Source organism: Ambystoma mexicanum, chromosome 4p, assembly GCF_040938575.1.
Source record: "Ambystoma mexicanum isolate Mex_15411 chromosome 4p, UKY_AmexF1_1, whole genome shotgun sequence".
Classification (NCBI taxonomy): Eukaryota; Metazoa; Chordata; class Amphibia; order Caudata; family Ambystomatidae; genus Ambystoma; species Ambystoma mexicanum.
In genome coordinates, this window is record NC_090927.1 from 984,471,001 (window position 1) to 984,489,075 (window position 18,075).

The 18,075-nt window shown below is 46.0% G+C and overlaps 1 protein-coding gene across 5 annotated transcripts in view; it reads left to right on the forward strand.

Annotated features, from left to right (window-relative positions):
- Positions 1-18,075, forward strand: part of SCML4 (Scm polycomb group protein like 4) — a 752,090-nt gene that overhangs the window by 427,853 nt on the left and 306,162 nt on the right. The window lies entirely within an intron of this gene.

Consider the following 18,075-nt stretch of genomic DNA (forward strand, 5'->3'; position numbering starts at 1 on the left):
GTGAGTGTTTGTACATGTGAGACCAACTGAGAGCACGAGAGAGTGTGTGTGTGTGTGTGTGTATGTGTGAGTGTGTGCGTGCGCAGGTTTGTGTGCAATTGTGATGGGTAAATGTGTTGGTGGGGGACAAACCAGCATCATGGAAGTGATACAAAAAGTGATGCTATCATATTTTGTGACACATCATCCTCAAAGTGATTTACAGTGACAATGCCAGGATGCATTGTGTGGCAGCATCATGAAGGTCATTTATAGTGGAAGTGCTGGCACATATTGTGAGCACAGCATCATGAAAGGGCTTTTACACTGGCATTGAAGGCATATATAAGTTATTTACTTCATGAATAATGAAGATTGTCCAGGCTTAACAGCTCAGGCAGTCTCGATTTTATTAAAGACAAGGAGGCGAGCATTATGCTTTACTTCTTTAATTACTGCTCCCACAGCAATTCAACAAAAGAACATTTTCTATTTTTTTTTTTAAACTTGATAACACTTTTACACTTCCAGACCCTCTGGAAGCTTCCCATAAACATAGGGGTATCATAGTTGGAAAAAACAACCTAAAATCCCTCTGAACTACCAATACCCACAATCCTGTGTGTCCATGTAGTCCTGTAACCATCCCTTTGCCCAAGGTCATAAGAGGGACCCTGACTGTCCCCAAATCCTCTTTCTTTGGCTGGCGACCAGTTCTTTAGTCGAAACCCAACAGTTAACACATGAACCAAACAACATCAAGGCTGCAATCCTTCCTCTCGCCTAACCTCTGGCGTAGAGACGATGCTGCAAAACTTTCACCCACAAACTCTACCATTCTCAAACACCAATTTGTATTCATGTCTGCTTCTGGTCTTCTCCTGAAATCAATGGGAGACGAGATCATATGGGCGGGTTCTTACTCAACACACGATTATAGTACAGTTCATGCTCCGTCATGACCCACGAGGGTGGGATATAATGCTCGCCTCCTTGTCTTTAATAGAATCAAGACTGCCTGAGCTGTTAAGCCTGGACAATCTTCATTCTGTGACAAGACGGAGGCGAGCATTATGCTTGTTCAAAGTCATTAATTACTCTATTAGCAATTTGTGAGACAGGCTTAAAATAGAAAGTTTTAAAGGTATGTTCATTAGACCAATCGTCTGACTTCATAATGTCCTGCAAGGACAAGCCTGCTGCAAATGTGTTGGATGCCATTGCGCCTCTCGCTGAATGCGTGCCAAACTGTGACAAATCTATCCCAGCCCACTGCATAACTTCTCTAACCCATCTCACAATGGAAAGGCTTTCTACGCACAATCAGTAACTGTGTCACTCCCCCAGGCCTCAAAGCCGTTGTAGCTGCCTCATAGTCTTTGATGCACTGCTCTACGCAAAGCTTAGCATTATCAGGGAAATAGGGATCTGAAATAATGGAAGAGTCTGACTTTGTTCTATTTACTATGCTGAAAGCTACTCCATCTGGGTAGAAAATCTCCCTGTCTATCTTTAAGGCTTTCACATCTGAGACTCGTCTACACACTATGAGACATAGAAGCATGGCTAGCTTCCCTGACAATTGGGAACGAGAAAGATCCTTATTATCTGGCCAGGACATAAATAATCGAAATACAGAACGTACATCCCATAGGACTTTTGTTTAGGCTTTTCAAATTTATCACGGGCCTGACCTTTTGCCCTCTGTGCACAAGAAACATGTTGCTGATAAAGCCCGGCCCCTCCTGTAGCAGTCTTCCTATAGCTCCTTTGGCAGCTAGGATGTGTAATCCGCTGAAGAGATGAGCCTTTTCACCCTGAGATTTGAACATAGGAATTGGTGCTCATGCTTGAGAGGGAGTACCTACAAACTCTAGGCGCATACCCAAGACTGTCTGCAGAACCCACGCATCGCTGGATAGCTTGCGCCACGCTTGCCAAAACTCGGCTGTCGTGCCCCCTATTCTGACGGGAACTGGCGTAGTACTCACCGCTTGGAGCTTCTTGCTGCCTATAAGCTTGTCTCCCTCTTCTGTTTCTTGGGAAATGGCTCCTCGCTGGGAAAAAGGTGTCCTGCTGACGTGTTTCCCAGTACTGTGACCTTTGGTTCTGAGGTCTTCTATTGGAGGCGAAGCGACCGGATGCTCGACTTCTCTGGCGTCCGGTCCCGGAAAAAACACGACCGGGAAAAATCCTCCTGATGGAGCTTTGGGCCTTCTCAAGGGCTGAGTATGTCCCTACGAACTGGTTCATTTTTTTTGCGAACGCGTCCCCGAACAACATACCCTTTGCTCCTTCACCTGCTTCATAAGAAGACAGGTCACTCAACTTATTGTCTATCTTCAACAGAACTCTGCGCCTTCTCTCCGAAGAGAGAGCACAGTTCGCGTTTCCTAGCAAACAGACTGGCTAGGACCTGGGGATCCACAGGAGTACATGTTTCAATGGCCCTCTCGGCCAAGTCCATGATCTTTGCGAGGGGCCTGGAGAGGTCTAGCAACTTATCCTGGCAACCTCGCCATGCTCTGTCTACCCCTTTACTTACATCCTTGGAGGATTTGGTTACGAAGGTGACCATTTTAGGGTCGAGGTCTGGTGTGTCAGTGACTTTGCCTGGCAACTCTGGTCTGGGACACTCTGCCCGCATTTTAGACCTAATCTCTCAGTCGAGAGGCTTTCTGATGTGGAGAGTCATATACTTGGCGACTCTGGATGATGGCACCCAGTCTGTTGATCTAGGATGCCTTATCGCCTCTGGATCGAACATGTCCCCCAAGGGTTCCTCGTTTGGGAGCTGATCCTGCATTCCGGGCTGACGAGGGGCGATCTCCTCATCCCCGCTCTCGTCGTCTGGAGTGTATCCGGCATCCTCCTTCTCCCCTAAATTGTACACCCCTGGAGCAGGGGGTCGAGAGCCTGCCCTTTTTAGAAAAGCTTCTTTCAGTCTTCTGACTGGGTCAACTGGCTCATGAGGTATCAAGCCTACCTCTTCTGGTCTGTTCGGGGGCATCATAGAGTCTCTGCTCTGTCGAGCCTTTTTACAGCCCTTCTGGGTTGACCCCAGGACTGGGGTGTCTTCTTGAGGTCCCCTTGCCAGGGCTAAGCGCCCTCCTCTTCCTGGACTGGTCTTGCTCGGCTCTCTGCTTGTTTAGCATAGCCTCCAATTGATCAAGTCTTTGGGTAAGAGGGAGAACCCCCTCCGAGACTGCCTTGGATAATGAATCCCCTAGGACCTTTTTAAAACTTAAGCTAAGGTCCTTGTCCTCTTGAATGGTCTCCTCTACACTTTCATCTGAGGTCCACTCTGGTGAGGTAGATTTGGATCTGGGCTCCTTAAAGTGTGCCATGATATTGCAATGGGACCTCAGAGATCTCTATACTTCCTTGTATAGATTTTCGAATAATATGTTTTTTTTAAAATTAATTTTTTAACTATTCCCAGAAAATGCAGCACTTAAATATGCCCACATGACTCTCGCAGAAGGCGCCGTTCTAGTTTGAACTCTTTTAATGAGTTCTGAAATGCTGCGACTGCGTGTCTTTCTCTCACTGTGTTCCGACCGGTGTATAATACGCAGCTCCGCGCTATGAGCGGTGGCTGATGGGGCATGCCTGCCCGCTTGATGGATCACGCTGGGTCCTAGAGACCACGGGGAGGGCCGCTCGACGAGCGCCCGTGTGCGTAGATATGAAGAGGCGGTCCTTGTGCGAGCGCGTTCGTTCGCGGCTCCGGCCCCGGCTCCTTTAACCGCTTCACAAGATAAGAAAACGAAACATGCTCGTAGGGCCGCGGCGGTGATGAAGTGAGAACAGGATGTTTCTCATACAAACATCACATCGCGGGCTCAATATCTCCCGCTCCCTGGAAATCAGTAGCTAGCGCTGTAATTTACACAAGTAATGAGGCTAAAGCGCGTTACGCTTACTGCAATAAACTAATTACGAATCTATAGAAACAAGAAACACTGCGTTATGTCTGAGGTGCACTTATCTCTTGGGAGCAGCAACAAAGAAAGAGGATTTGGGGACAGTCAGAGTCCCTCTTATGACCAGGGGTCAGCCCTGATTGGGCAAAGAGATGGTTACAGGACTACATGGACACACAGGACTATGGGTATTGGTAGTTCAGAGGGATTTTAGGTTGTTTTTTCCAACTATGATACCCCTATGTTTATGGGAAGCTTCCAGAAAGTCTGGAAATGTAAAACAGTGTTATCAAGTTAAAAAAAAATGTTATTTTGTTGAATTGCTGTGGGAGCAGTAATTAAAGAAGTAAAGCATAATGCTCGCCTCCGTCTTGTCATAGAATGGCAAATATTGGGACACAGCATCAAGAAAGTTATTGAGAGTGGCAACGTTTGCATGTATACTTGGCACAGCATCATTAAAGAGATTTACTCTGTGCATGATGCCACATATTGGGAGCACAACATTATCAAAGTGGTTTAAAGTGGTAATGCTGGCATTCATTGTGGACAATAGACATCAGAGAAATGTTGTAAAATACTCGTGTGTACTGTTGGTGACCTGGCAGCTAATGGATTTATTTCATGTGTAATACTAGAGAACCAATTTTAAATTGAATGGTGTTTTACACCAGTTTTCTAAAAGGTTGTGCTGCAAAGGACACCTTATTAATCCATTATTAAAAAACAAAAAATCTCAGGTGATCCCCCCTACAATATTTAGGACTCCCTGCCTACAATTGGCCATTTGCGCTAATTCAGGGGTAATATATGCACCTCCACTTAAAATATTCTCCAGCCATGGAAAACTTGAATAATTTAGAATGCTGATGTCCCCTCAGGAGCCGCCTTCTCCTGTTGCCTCAGCTACTGGGTCTTGGGAGATGCAGAAGATGGAAAACCATACACATCAGAATAAACATCTCTCAAGTTGGATTTGTTTGACTCGCTGCAGCCCTCCCGTTCTCTAATGGTCTCCGAGACAGGGGGACATACAGTCAGTGGATGAGTGAGTTGTGGAGGTCTCATGGAATTATGATTGGGAGAAGGTAGTCTTACCGTCATTGTTGCTATGATGCCTGACAATTACATGACCAGTTAAACATCACATCACAGGGAGTTGTGGAGGTCTCAGTTATATTGTTTTTATAATAGACTTATGATTGGGAGAAGGCAGTCTCACAGTGGTTGTTGCTATGATGCCTCACAATTACATGACCAGTTAAACATCACACCACAGGGAGTTGTGGAAAGGGTTGCTAGTCTTTAGGACATCACAACTTCTTAAGAGATATGATCTGTTGAAACCCCAGCGAGGGGACATCTTCCCCATGAAGGTGTTTCCCTCAGCAGCACTCAGCTTTCACAGTGGTTTATGCACCACCTGACAGACAAAAGTCTTGTCTGCTCAGATATCATAATTGTCTGCACCCATCAGATCATGTGGGGAGACAAGGCCTGAGTGCGAGATAGAAAAGGAGTGGGTATCAAAGAAAAATTTCACAACATCATAAGACACAATGCGTGATCTTTTGTGACCAAGGGCCTCATTACTAGTTTGGCGGTCAAGAATAAATGTGGCGGTAATTCAGTTTACTGGCATGTATCCAGTGGGTGTTGACTGATTTACCTCCAGCCAGAAGCTGGAGGTAAATCAGGCCCAGACTGGCAAAAAACATCTGGTATTACTGGCACCGGTGTTACTGGTGCCGGTAATACCGGCAATTCCCTGGATGGAGTCTTATGGGACTTCATGGAATGTGGAATTACCGCCGTTGCTGGCACCTGGATATCAAGTGCCGGTGATGGTATGTCCGTATCCAGTATACCGCTGGAGATACCGGCGGGATACATGCAAGCTTAAAATGACCCCAGAGTCTTAAAATAACATTTTTGGGAACATTTATGTCTAATTTTGTATTTTAAAGTACTTTGGTCCCTAAAAGAAATTAGCATGGACACCAACTTAACTGTGCAATAAGCTATCAAACTGTCCCCCACCTTGGTCCTCAAAACATGCCTGCAATTTCCGACTGGCCTTTCGAGCATTGTTATGGGCCAGGCCAGTTGGACCCTGAAGGGAGTATTTAATAGTTGGGATAATGCAGCCTACCTCCATGTACCTTGTGATTTCACATGTAATCTAAGGGCCATGGGTCGACCTTAATATTCAGGCACATAGTGGGATGCAGACTCACCAAGGAGACAACCTTTCTCTAAAGGAAAGGATGGTAGTCATCTCTCTGCCAGGAGTGGAATGGGAACCAAAAGATGCCCAGGAAAAAATTTTCAAAGTGGCCGCATATTCCACATTTCCAGCAAGCTCAACCCTTTTCCTATTGGGAAAATGGGGAAATACCACACTAAAGGCCCAGGGTGCAGAGGCCCACAGCGAAATCTCCAGATTTCCCTAATGGCCAGTCCACCCCTGCCCTCTGCCCGTCTTTCCCATAAACTGTTCCTAACTTTGCCATCTTGTCACAATTCAAAGAGCACTTGAAAGCCCTTCAGCCGTAGATAGCAACTTAAAAAAAAAAAAATTGTATTGGCATTTTAACAGTCAAAACAAAGGCCATGGTTACATATTACATTGAAGCTTTACCAGACCTCATGAAAAACACAGTTCCCCAAACCCCCCCCCCTCTTACCCAACAAACAAACAATGGTGGTTTCTTGTACAAGTTGTTCGGTTTGCTCAGTGACTCTCATCTGCGAGTATGTCTCCCCATTCGGGGACAGTTCTCCCAGTCCTCGTGTTCATACTTGGCATATCGCCCTTTTGGGCATTGCACCTTTTAATATTTGTGACTAGAACTGGCCCTTGGGGGTAGTGCATGTCAGGAAAGCAGATTGCTGCCTCTAAGGGACGCACGGTGCTTACCTGACCTCTGGCCCAGTGGAGGTCTTCAAGTGCAAGTGTTCAAGGGAAGCTGCCGTCCACACAGGAGTTATAGATGGCAGTGAGCGTAGCAGCGAGAACATGGCGCTGCGCTTGAGGGCAGACAGCTTTCGCTTTCTTCTGGACCACTGAACAGGAACAGCAATGCAACAGTGACCTGCATGGCGTTTGAGGTGCCCCGGGGTGCCTTTCAGTGATGCCGCGATGATGTACGATGCAAGGGAAAGAGAAGACATATTACAGCAGTAATGCTGTAAACATCTAACACACCTCATGCATTGTGCAAAAGGAAATCTGTGGGAGGAGGGCCAAAGACGGGTTGCCACCCACTGACGGCTTCACCCCACAAAAACAAAGACTGAACAAAAATAAACACATAGATAACAGCCTATCCTCAAGGACGCCGATTCACCAATATGCCAGTGGTAGTAGAAGTGACATCATTTGACTCATGACATCACAGGGAGTTGAGTCACATGACATTTGACGCAATGATGCCAAAGCAAATTAGATCATATGACCTTTGGAGTTGCTGATACAAGAAAAGACATCACACAGAGTAATACAATAACAATATTAGATCAGACTAAAGACCATTTTGGTTTCAAATCATATCATATTTAGCATGCTGCCTCTTTATGCCACGGTGAAGCCATAATAAGGCAAAGGAATACTTGGCAAGCACCATCATAAATCAAGGGCACAGATCTCATAGCCATTCCTGCCTCCTAAGGTGAGACACTGACATGTAATCAGGCACTATGCCCTGAAGCAGCAGTAACGGCCTGCCGCCCAAGTCAAGGGCCCGAGAGAAGCGAATTTCCGTTAACGAGGGTGGCGATGCCATTACCGACAGGGTCAGCATATCACCATTACGACCCATGTAGTTACCTACACAGTTGGTAATGGTGTCTTTTTAAAACATTTAGAAAAAGAAACTTACCTTTTCTGCGCAGCCTGGCCCCATGTCTGTGGTTCACAGTTCGTTTTCAATGTTGATGACTGTGATGTCATTAACATTGACAACAGACTCCGTGAACCATGGAGTGGCGCCGAGCCATGCAGAAAAGTTAAGTTTCTTTAAAAAAAAAATATAATAAAGACACTCTTAGCACCTGCGCAGGTAACTACATGAGTGCTAAGAGGTGAGGGGGAGGGTGGGTAAAGGAAGGAGGAGCGGGGAAGCGTAGGGAGCTCTGGCCAGCAGCACCCATGCTGCTCGGAACACGCGCTTGTACAATACAGCCCCCATTCCGAATATCCTGATTGGCCAGTGCCCCCTCCCAGGGTGCTAATGATAGTTATAGCCTCAGATTGCAAGCACAGTTATAACATGCAAAATACATCCTCTGATGACAAGGTACTGACTTAACATACTAAATGTAGCCTCACTGACCTCTTATGCAGGTTAAGCTTTAAGTCTCATATGCCGACATGACCATTCTTTGCCAAGCATATAGGCTCATTTGCCTTAGTACTGCCATCATATTCCATTTAAAGACTCATATGTCAGATATGTCAAATAGGGTCATCATTCCTAAAGTACTACCTCACATGCCCAGCTGCTGCCATCATATGCAAAGCATGGCCTCTTGTTTTGCTAGGCCTGCTCTGTCTCCACAAGCCAGGGCAGACTGCACTAATGTGGCGTTAACACCCCGTTCCAAGGGCTGCAACGGGGGCAATGGCACAGCAGCCCAAGTTAACACCCCAAAGGGAGGGAGGGGGAAGACGGCAGAGCGCTGCAGGGGAGGTGGCCTGTGGGTTCTGTGGAACACGGACTGAGATCAGAGATTTTAGCCCGCAATCCGTGGAACCTGATTGGCTGATACCCCCACCCCGGGTGCTAATGTCAAAACGAGCCCTGGGTGGACGTGTTGCATTTTAGGGTTAGATTATCAATTATGTTGGTTTCATAAAACCAACTAAACTGAATTACTTTAAAAGTACCTCTATCTCATTAGCTACAGTAATTTAGGCCCCTTGAAGGGAAGTGATTCACCCCGGGCCACACAATTTAGTCATGCGGGAAGGCCGAGACTAGACATCAGGTGTTCTAGTTTCAATAACGAAAGGGATTTAGGAGTTAGACTGTCCTTTCTAGGGAAGACATGCATGACTAGCACCCATATATCGGTGACTTTGTCAAAATGGAAGCTGCGGTTATCCGTCTTTGCTGCTCGGCAAACATCCTGGGATATTCTGCACTGCGTTTACTTTTCCCTCTTACTTGCCCACTATTGTCACCTGTGTGGTGTGTGAGTTGGACTTTAGCAGTTGCCTTCTGGAGACATGGGGCCTGATTTACAAAGCGTTATGCAATGGGATTGCAGCATTTTAAAACGTTTTTCTTAGTCAGACCCATGGTGTTTTAGATCTGAACAGACATGTTATTGTCGTGTCAATAATATAGAGGTTAAACTGAGCACTGCAATTGTTTTTGCTGCTATAATGAAACCTTCATGTATTAATGACCTATGACATCATAGGTGTATCCTGTACTGGGAGAAGGAGGGGGAGGTGGGGCTCTAGAATTTAACTCTCCTGTGCTGTGCTCAGTATTAAGTTTTTTTGTGGTCTTGGTAGTTCTCTGCAAGGTCACAGGTTGGAAGAGGTTAACCCAAAACCTCTTGTAAGGAAATGGTGGAAAGTCCTGGTTACCTTGCAGAAGATAGTTTTGTTGAATCTTGTAATAAAGAGATTCTCACGCTGATTGCAGTGTCTCATAGTTTTTCTTTATTGTCCGTAGTGTAGACACATGGTCTAAAAATGAGTGGTCAGCCGACACGTGTTTCGACCCCGGAGGGTCCTTCTCAAGGCGGGTTATGTCTAGATGAACTAAGGGATTGTTGCCCCAGAGGGTTCAGAGGGTGCCGTATGGCGAATTACATCAAAGGCGGGTCTGGTAGGTAGTTACAGCTGTTGCTGCGGTCCATCAGGTATGCTGCATGCGAGTACCTGTACTGGTATTCAGCTATACCTTGCAATCGCCAATAAATCAGAAGCTGCTCAATATAACTAGTTGCAGAATAATGTATCACATGTATAATCCTCAAACATGCAAAACATCTGTGTCACTTTACACACTTTGCAGTAACCTAGGGCAACCACTGCCCCCATGTAATCCAGTGCCCAGATGCCCACGGGTTCGGTGCGCTATACAAATGACAAAATAAATAAACATTGTTCTGATACTGAAGGCCTGATTCAACTTAAACTTCAAAAGCATTGCGTCATTTAGAAATTCATATCAGACAAAAGGGCTTTGTGCAAGAAAGAATGAATAAAGATCTGCTTTGACCTTGCCACATCAGGATCATTTGAGGGCACTAACGTCCCTTCACTCTGTTTTCCTATGACCTCCCACTTAACACACATTTAAAGAACATGTTAACCAACACAGATCACAGCCACCCTGAGTGTCCCGTTTATGCTTCCCTCTAATCTCACTTGAGCATTCCAACTTCTGTGTCAGTGGAAAAATAGGCCTGGAATACGCAGCAAAAGGTTTGCCTATTTAATTAATTAAATAATCTTTTATAACGTGCTTAATACTGGAGACCAGTGTCTATGTGCAGTACTGGGATTGGACCTTGTGTTGCTCTGTGTTGTCTTGCTTCTAAGACAAATGCGATGCCCCTGAGCTATCCACCCCCCCATTAACTTTTCTGCAGGGTCAGAGATGGGAATCTAGCAAGGTTGGTTGCAATAAACGTATATGCTGATCTCTCTTTCTGAGTGTTTTGCAATGGAAATAAAGATAACCCAATATTTCTTTTTATAACAGGAACAATTCAAATTGTTACTTATTTCCTCCCTACCAGTTTCAGTATTTTCAAGCCAATGAGTGGACCTGAAGCAGCAACCTGCAATGAGTCACCTTGAAATTGCAACATTGCCACTAATGAACCCACCCTCTAACCTCTGAGCCACTGGACTTCCCTTTAAATAGCTACTAGCTGGGGCACCCGGCGTTGCCCGTGTCCTGGTCGAGTGGTGTCTCATGTGCCCTGGAGGATGTTGCTCTTCTCCTCTTGTCGGCAAGTCTTGCTTCAGTTTGCTCTGGCGTCTCATGTGCCCTGGAGGATGTTGCTCTTCTCCTCTTCTCAGCAAGTCTTGCTTCAGTTTGCTCTGGAGTCTCATGTGCCCTGGAGGATGTTGCTCTTCTCCTCTTCTCAGCAAGTCTTGCTTCAGTTTGCTCTGGTGTCTCATGTGCCCTGGAGGATGTTGCTCTTCTCCTTTTGTCAGCAAGTCTTGCTTCAGTTTGCTCTGGTGTCTCATGTGCCCTGGAGGATGTTGCTCTTGTCCTCATGCCGTCAAATCTTGCTTCAGTTTGCTCTGGTGTCTCATGTGCCCTGGAGGATTTTTGCTCTTGTCCTGATGTCAGCAAGTCTTGCTTCACTTTGCTCTGGCATCTCATTTGCCCTGGAGAAAGTTGCTCTTGTCCTCTGGTCGGCAAGTCGTGCTGCTGTTTGCTTTTGTGTTTCAGAAGCTCTTGATATTGATTTCCGTATTGCATCAGATGGAGATTTTCCAAGGGATGTTTGTTTTTTGTGTGGCATGTTTCAGTCACACAATGGCTTCAGCACATTTGAGAAAATGCCCAAGAAAGATTGATTGATTGTGCTCTCTTCTCGTGAATGAACTTAAGTAAACTGTAACCTTGCCATTTCCCATATTTGAAGTGGCGTTATAAAAAACATTAAAATTCTTTTTTCTTTTTTAATTCCCTTTAAAATGCTGTAAACAGTTTCGGACTGTAGGTAGCTCGTGAGACAAGCCCTTTGGAGGAGCAGAGCTACATCACTGATGCTGTCTGCTGCAAATGTTAAAGAAATAACCAACATATCAAACATGTTGCTTCCGACCCTTTTCCAAATTTTGCCTCCTTCTAGTACCTACTCTAGTGAATCGAGATGATCATCAGTAAATGCGGGTGTCTACGGAGTACGTTTTTTGCATTCAAACGTAGACTACAATCTTGCCCCAGACAAATGAGGAATCCATGCAAAAACTAGTAGCAGTGGGTTCAACGGTGTGGATTTGTATAGCCGGACAAACATACACACACACATACATACATTCACCTTTATATATAAAGATGGCTTTTTGCGTCATGGCATAGCTGTCAAAGGTGTAATGAATGAAGATGCATCTGGCAATGAGCAGTGGTGGTTTGGATAAACAAAGGTGCTCCTCTCTCTCAGCCATTTGTAATGGAAATAAAGGTAACATTCTTTTTTTTATAACAGCTGTGTTGGGGCAGGTGCAGCAGACAGCATCAGTGATGTAGCTCTGCTCCTCCAAAAGGGCTTGTCTCACGAGCTACCTAATGAGAGTGATTCACGTCCTTCTGGTGTGCACCGTCACTGCACACCTGAATTTGCCCAGTGTGCTGCCTAGCTGTGCCCCTGTCCCTCTGAAGAGAAGACCTAAGGCAAGTGCACGTGTGAGTGGTTTGTGATTGTGTTATGTATATGTATGTCTGCTAGTGTGTGGGTAGGTAAGACTAGTTCAGTGAGTCTGTAGTTGTGCATGTACATATGCATATGTTAGGATTAGAGTGTGTCTGCGTGTGTGTCTGGGCATGAGTGTGTGTGCATGTGTTTGTATGTTTTACAATGATCACTGTAAATCCCTTGCAGACACTGTTGGCATAGATAGGTTGTGTGCGAAAGATGGAGATCCAGGTATGGCCCTCATGATCCCCACACGACTTTCGGCCCGAAGACAGAGACACAACAGCTGCACCTCACTCTTAGGCCCTTCACCGCCATCATCAATGTATCGCAGGTGTGAGAAATGTTTCTCTCACACAGCCCTTTAGACCGTACCTAATTGATGATATGGAGGAGAGGAGATGTCTTCTATTGAACAAGTTGACTGACTGCGAATCAAGAAATCAATGACATCATCACTGACATCACGATGTAGCTGCACATAGATATGAAGTACATAGCCATCCATCCACAAAGTTACACAAACATGCATTACCTTGTTGCATATTGACACGAAATAAATGCGTATGACTCACGCAGGTAGATAACGGACACACATACTTATCTGTATATATTCATATCTTTAGCCAAAGCTGAACCGCAAGACACAAAGTATATGTATATCTAGCTTGCACATGCTTGACTGCCACTAACATGGAAAAGCCAAAAGGACAAATATGAAACCTATAGGCCCACTGAAGTGAATGAGGAAGGGAGAGACAGGCTTTGAGTACATGGAAGGGCTGGCATGATCGCTGCAGCCAGAGGTAGGCAGAATCATGCACCCAGCCAAGGACGAGTGGCAATGGGAAGGTTCCTGGTTACCAAGATGATAAGCCATCTGCAAGAAATTCAGGCTATAATTCTCATAATTACAGGCAAGAGAGCTCCATTTCGTGGTCTCAACACATGTGACCCAGCAGAGCAATACAATGCCCATTCAGTAAAGGTAGACAGAGAGAGGCCGTTTCCATCGAATTAGAGGTGGAAAGATGCAAGTGTTGCTTACAAATTAACAACTGAATGCACTCTCCCAGGCTCCGGTGGCAACATTAGGGAACACACAGCACCTCCATGTTCATTCTAATTGCCTTGAAAAGGTACACTCAGCCCGGTAACTGTCCAGGGTCCCAGATCTGGGAGGACAAATTCTGCCCACTCCAGAGTCAACTTTCACGTGAAGGTATACTATGTTGCAGGAGACAATAGTCCCTCTGCAACCCTGCAACATTGTAGATTGATACACATAGAGGTGGTCCCAGGAGGGACCAGCAGATATGCCTACCCAATAGTAGAATTAACCCTTATAGTATACATATAGTTTGCCTGAACTGACCAATGTGAAAGCCTGTTAGGGTTCAGGGACAGAACTTGGTTTTGTGACATCACACCTGGATAAAACCGGGTGACACACGCTCAGAAGACAAGAACCCCGGAGAATTCATGTTTTTCTAGTGTGATCCCTGTAATTTTGTTGGATAATATAAGACAGTAAATTTTGCCCCATGGCTGAGTCTTCCATTTTTGATGGGTCTGAGTGTCTCTTTGCTGGTAATTGGGACGACTGCTATAGGGCCCCCACTGCTCCTTGACTGTGTCAGTAGCTCCCTGGATGTGATTTACATTGACAAATTCTGGCATATATAGTTTATGGCAGCAGTTTCCTGCACGTGTTTTAAAGTGACCAATGCTGGCACATATAGGTTGTAGAGCACAACCTATCTATGCCAGTGATGGCCACTTTAATATACTTCATGTATGTGATTTAAAGTGCCCATTACTAGCAAGAGAGTGCTTGTGGCAGCAGCTCCCTGCATGTGATTAAAAATTACAATTACTGGCATAGATGGTTTGTGTTCCAGAGCCTATCAATTCCAGTGATGGTTACTTTAAATCACATGCATGAAGCTACTGCCACAATCTATCTAGACTATTAAGGGTCACTTTGGATGATGTAAGGTTCAATTACTGGCACCGATGGTTTAAGGCAGAAGCTTCATGCATGTCATTTAAAGTAGCTATTACTGGCCCAGATAGATTGTGGCAGCAGCTTCATGCATATGATTTAAAGTGATGGTTGCATTAAAGTGCATGCAGGACGCTGCTGCCACAACCTATCTATGCTAGTAATGGCCACTTTAAGTCATTTAAAGTGATGATTACTGGCATAGAAAGGTTGTGGCAGCAGCGTCATGCAAATGACTTACTCTGACCATTACTGACATGGATAGATAGAGGCAGCAGCCTAATGCTTGCGATTTACACTGACCATCACTGGCAGGAAATATTTAGGCCCCTCCACTCAAAATATTCACGAGGCATGATTGTCCATGAATCAGGAAATGTACTGGGTATATATCATGTTTTATTATATGGCTTTTTATCCAATTTTTCTCAAAAAGTGTGCTGCAAAAAGAATTGTTCCAGCACATAATTAAAAATAAATCTGGAAGGGGTGACCCACCATAAGCCCCTTTAATTATTTAGGGCTCCGTCGCTATCTGTAGTTGCTCGCACTAATTTGAGGAAAAATGTAGGACCCTTCACTGAAAACTTTCCGCACCCCAGGGCTCACCCAGGAATCATTTAGAATCTTGGTGCCAAGTTCAGGAGTTATGCCCCCCCTCTCCCTGCAGCACCCAAAGTTGCATTTGCCACTGAAGAAGGCTGGGATGGTTCAGCCACCATGCAACCAGTTGATTGTCGTCAGAGGTGGACCCGTGGTTCAACGCAGCCTCTGTTGCCACCATGCACACTATCTCTGAGGATGCCAAAGGAGGGGGAATAAAACATATGGCTACAGAGAAGAGTCAGAGTATAGGGCAGATTTGAACTCTGATATCCCGCAATTGAAGGTGTGATTGGTGATAACGACACAATATGTTGCATGGAGACGAGATGAGACTTGTGCAGCCCGTTTGGTTCCCAATGAGTGATTGATGACATAGTCACACCTCTTTACACGTAATGTACATGAATTAAAAGAATATATGCATGGTCTTTATTTGGGTATGGCTCGTAGCAATCGCTATCCTTGTGCTGCTGCTTTCAACCAAATAGACTCTTTCTAACCCCTGTGATTTAATCAGTCTGTCAACTGATCTATTACAATTAAATGTGGCTTTGCTTTTGCATGAATTACTAGCTGGTGGTCTGTGCATGTTATCAATCAATTCGCACCGGCTCCAGGTTTCTGGAGTCACCCCAAGAAGAAGAAGAAGAATTCGAATTCTTCTGAAGATGCCCGATCCATTACGTAACAAAACATATAGATGACTGTCTCCACTGTCAAATAGCATGCAATGTCACATCCTGTGATGACAATGGGAGATGTGGGAGGTGATAGCCATGTGATGTCACTTACACTATGATTTTGTTAAAATTATGTCCTTTTAGTAAAGGCCTGTTAACCTTTCTGGCCCACTAACCAGACCTGGTGTATGGGAAGCTAGGAATGGGATGTAGGCTGTGTACCGCCTGCATTTTCCAGCCACCCGAAGTCCTTCCAGTTGTGGCACCATCTTGATTGAGGGCAGGCGACCAGGAGGCTTAGGGTGTGGGCCTTCTTGGTTTTTTGGGGATGTTCATGGGAGATTGGGCTCACGCAATATGCACAGAGTGTGTTTCTCCCATGAAAACAAAAATGTCAGGGCGTACATGGCTGGTAACTTCCTAGGCTCTGGCTGGTGGGCCATTATTGGACATGCATGTCCCTCGATGTGGGTGTGATAGCTAGATTCAATCCATACAGAGGGTGAGGTGGGGTCAGCAAGCCCAAAATCTTACTGCAGCCTGTGAGAGACAGGTTAGGGACAGAGTCAATGGTCTTATTTTCCCTGGAGCTGTTTAAACCACATGGCTCTGCTTGTAGGTGCAGTGCTCCTCCACTGGGCAACCTTGCAAACTGTAGGCCTGATTCATGGAAATACTTGCTCGGAAAATAAGGTACTTGCATGCCAAACTGTGTGCATAATCCCGTTCGTCGATTCATGGAATCGAATGCGCAGGGTATTCCTTGGAATTGCGTGGATTTCGCAAAAAGCTTGGCACGGGTCTGCGAGCGGCCGAGTGCCTTGCATGAGACTCCATGCAGAGCGTGGGCAAGGCCTACGCAGATGGCGGAAAGGGGGCGGAACTTGAAAAATTAGGAAGAACCAGGTAAAAGTTGGGAGTTACGAGGGACAGGCCGAAGGCAGTCCATAGCATGCCCACAAATACACAGAGCAAAGCTTATTCATGGATGTGACAGCGCAAGCTCTCGCTTGTCTAATGCCCACGCAAGTCTCTCAATCTCTCTGCCACCCAAAGGCAGGCGTAAGGACACTGGCGCATAGGATTTGCAGTGCACAGGTGAGTTTGCATGTCGAATTTATGGATGCGTGCACGCAGACAGGTTTCCGATCGGACTTAGGGATGCGCATATGCAGTGTAGTGGGGTGCTGGGCTGGTTTACAGGGGTTCGCATGCGGAATTTTTTAGTTTTACCCGATTTACGAAGTGTCATATGCATGTAGTCGGGGTGCCGGCAACAGTTACAGGCAACCCTGCGCAGGGTCCCCGAGATGCAGGCCTACTAACGGGTGACCCAACGCACTGTTTGAAGGGTACGTGTATTTGCGCTAGGGTGAGCTTGCAAATGTAGGTGTTCTGGCTATTTATGCTTTGCGTGGGGCGTGCCAGGGACGTTTCCGGGTGCGAATTGTGAATACGGTTACTTTGCGCTTTAGATTCCATGACTAGGCGGGGCGTGCATTTTTTTATTCTGCATGAAGTCTTGCGCTGTGTCGTTCTTGGCATGCAGCAATTGAGGGACAAATGCGTTCTTTTCCATGAATCAGGCCATGTGTGTGCAATGAGGATGGCTTAGAGAGCAATCTCCATTTCACATCTGCAGTATAGAGGGCTACCATGTTCGGGCCTTTTATGGCCGCCTTTCTCTTGTTGATATGGTGGCAGGAGTAGATATGGCTACTGGCAGGGCTGCGTCCCGCACACCCTAATGGGCCAACAGGCCATGTTCATTTCCCTGTGCCAGGTCTCCGCTGTTGGAAGCTAGGCACAGGGGAATGCCCAATGCTATCAAAGACATTTTCAGATCCCTGGCAGCATGTTCCTTTCCGAAACCCAAACACTCACACTTAGAATGCCAGTCTCTACTCACATGTCCCACTTCCCAAACCATGGTGGTAATGTCAAATGTACATTTATAGTGAAAGGCATGTGATGCCGGTCACGCTTTGACATCTGTGCAGAGTCTGCTAACGCAGGTTCGAATCCCGGCGGGGCCAAACTCAGCCTTTCATCCTTCCGAGGACGATAAATGAGCACCACACACGTGGGTAATAATAAGCAGCGCTCAGATACCTGAGGGTTCGTAGCGCTATATAAGTGCCAAATTATTATTATTAATTATTTATTCAGCGAACTGTTCTTGGTGAAGGGCTGTCAACAGGTCTAGCACCACTTGGGTTCTGGTGGCCAGCCCATTTTTGCATACCTAAGTGTCGGGCGCTTTGCCAACGCTTAAATATACATGAAGAGGCTGGCTGCGGGTCCCTTGAGCCCCCAGCCATACCCTCTGCCTCCTGCAAGGCCCACGTGGAAACCGGGGACCTGGACCGTGAAAAGCACGTGCATCCACGAGCAGGGCAACGTGCCTCTCCCAACCTGTGATCCAATTCTCTGAGAATGCGGCACTCCCTCTGGAGTCCACACGCAGCTGCATCTGTTTGGG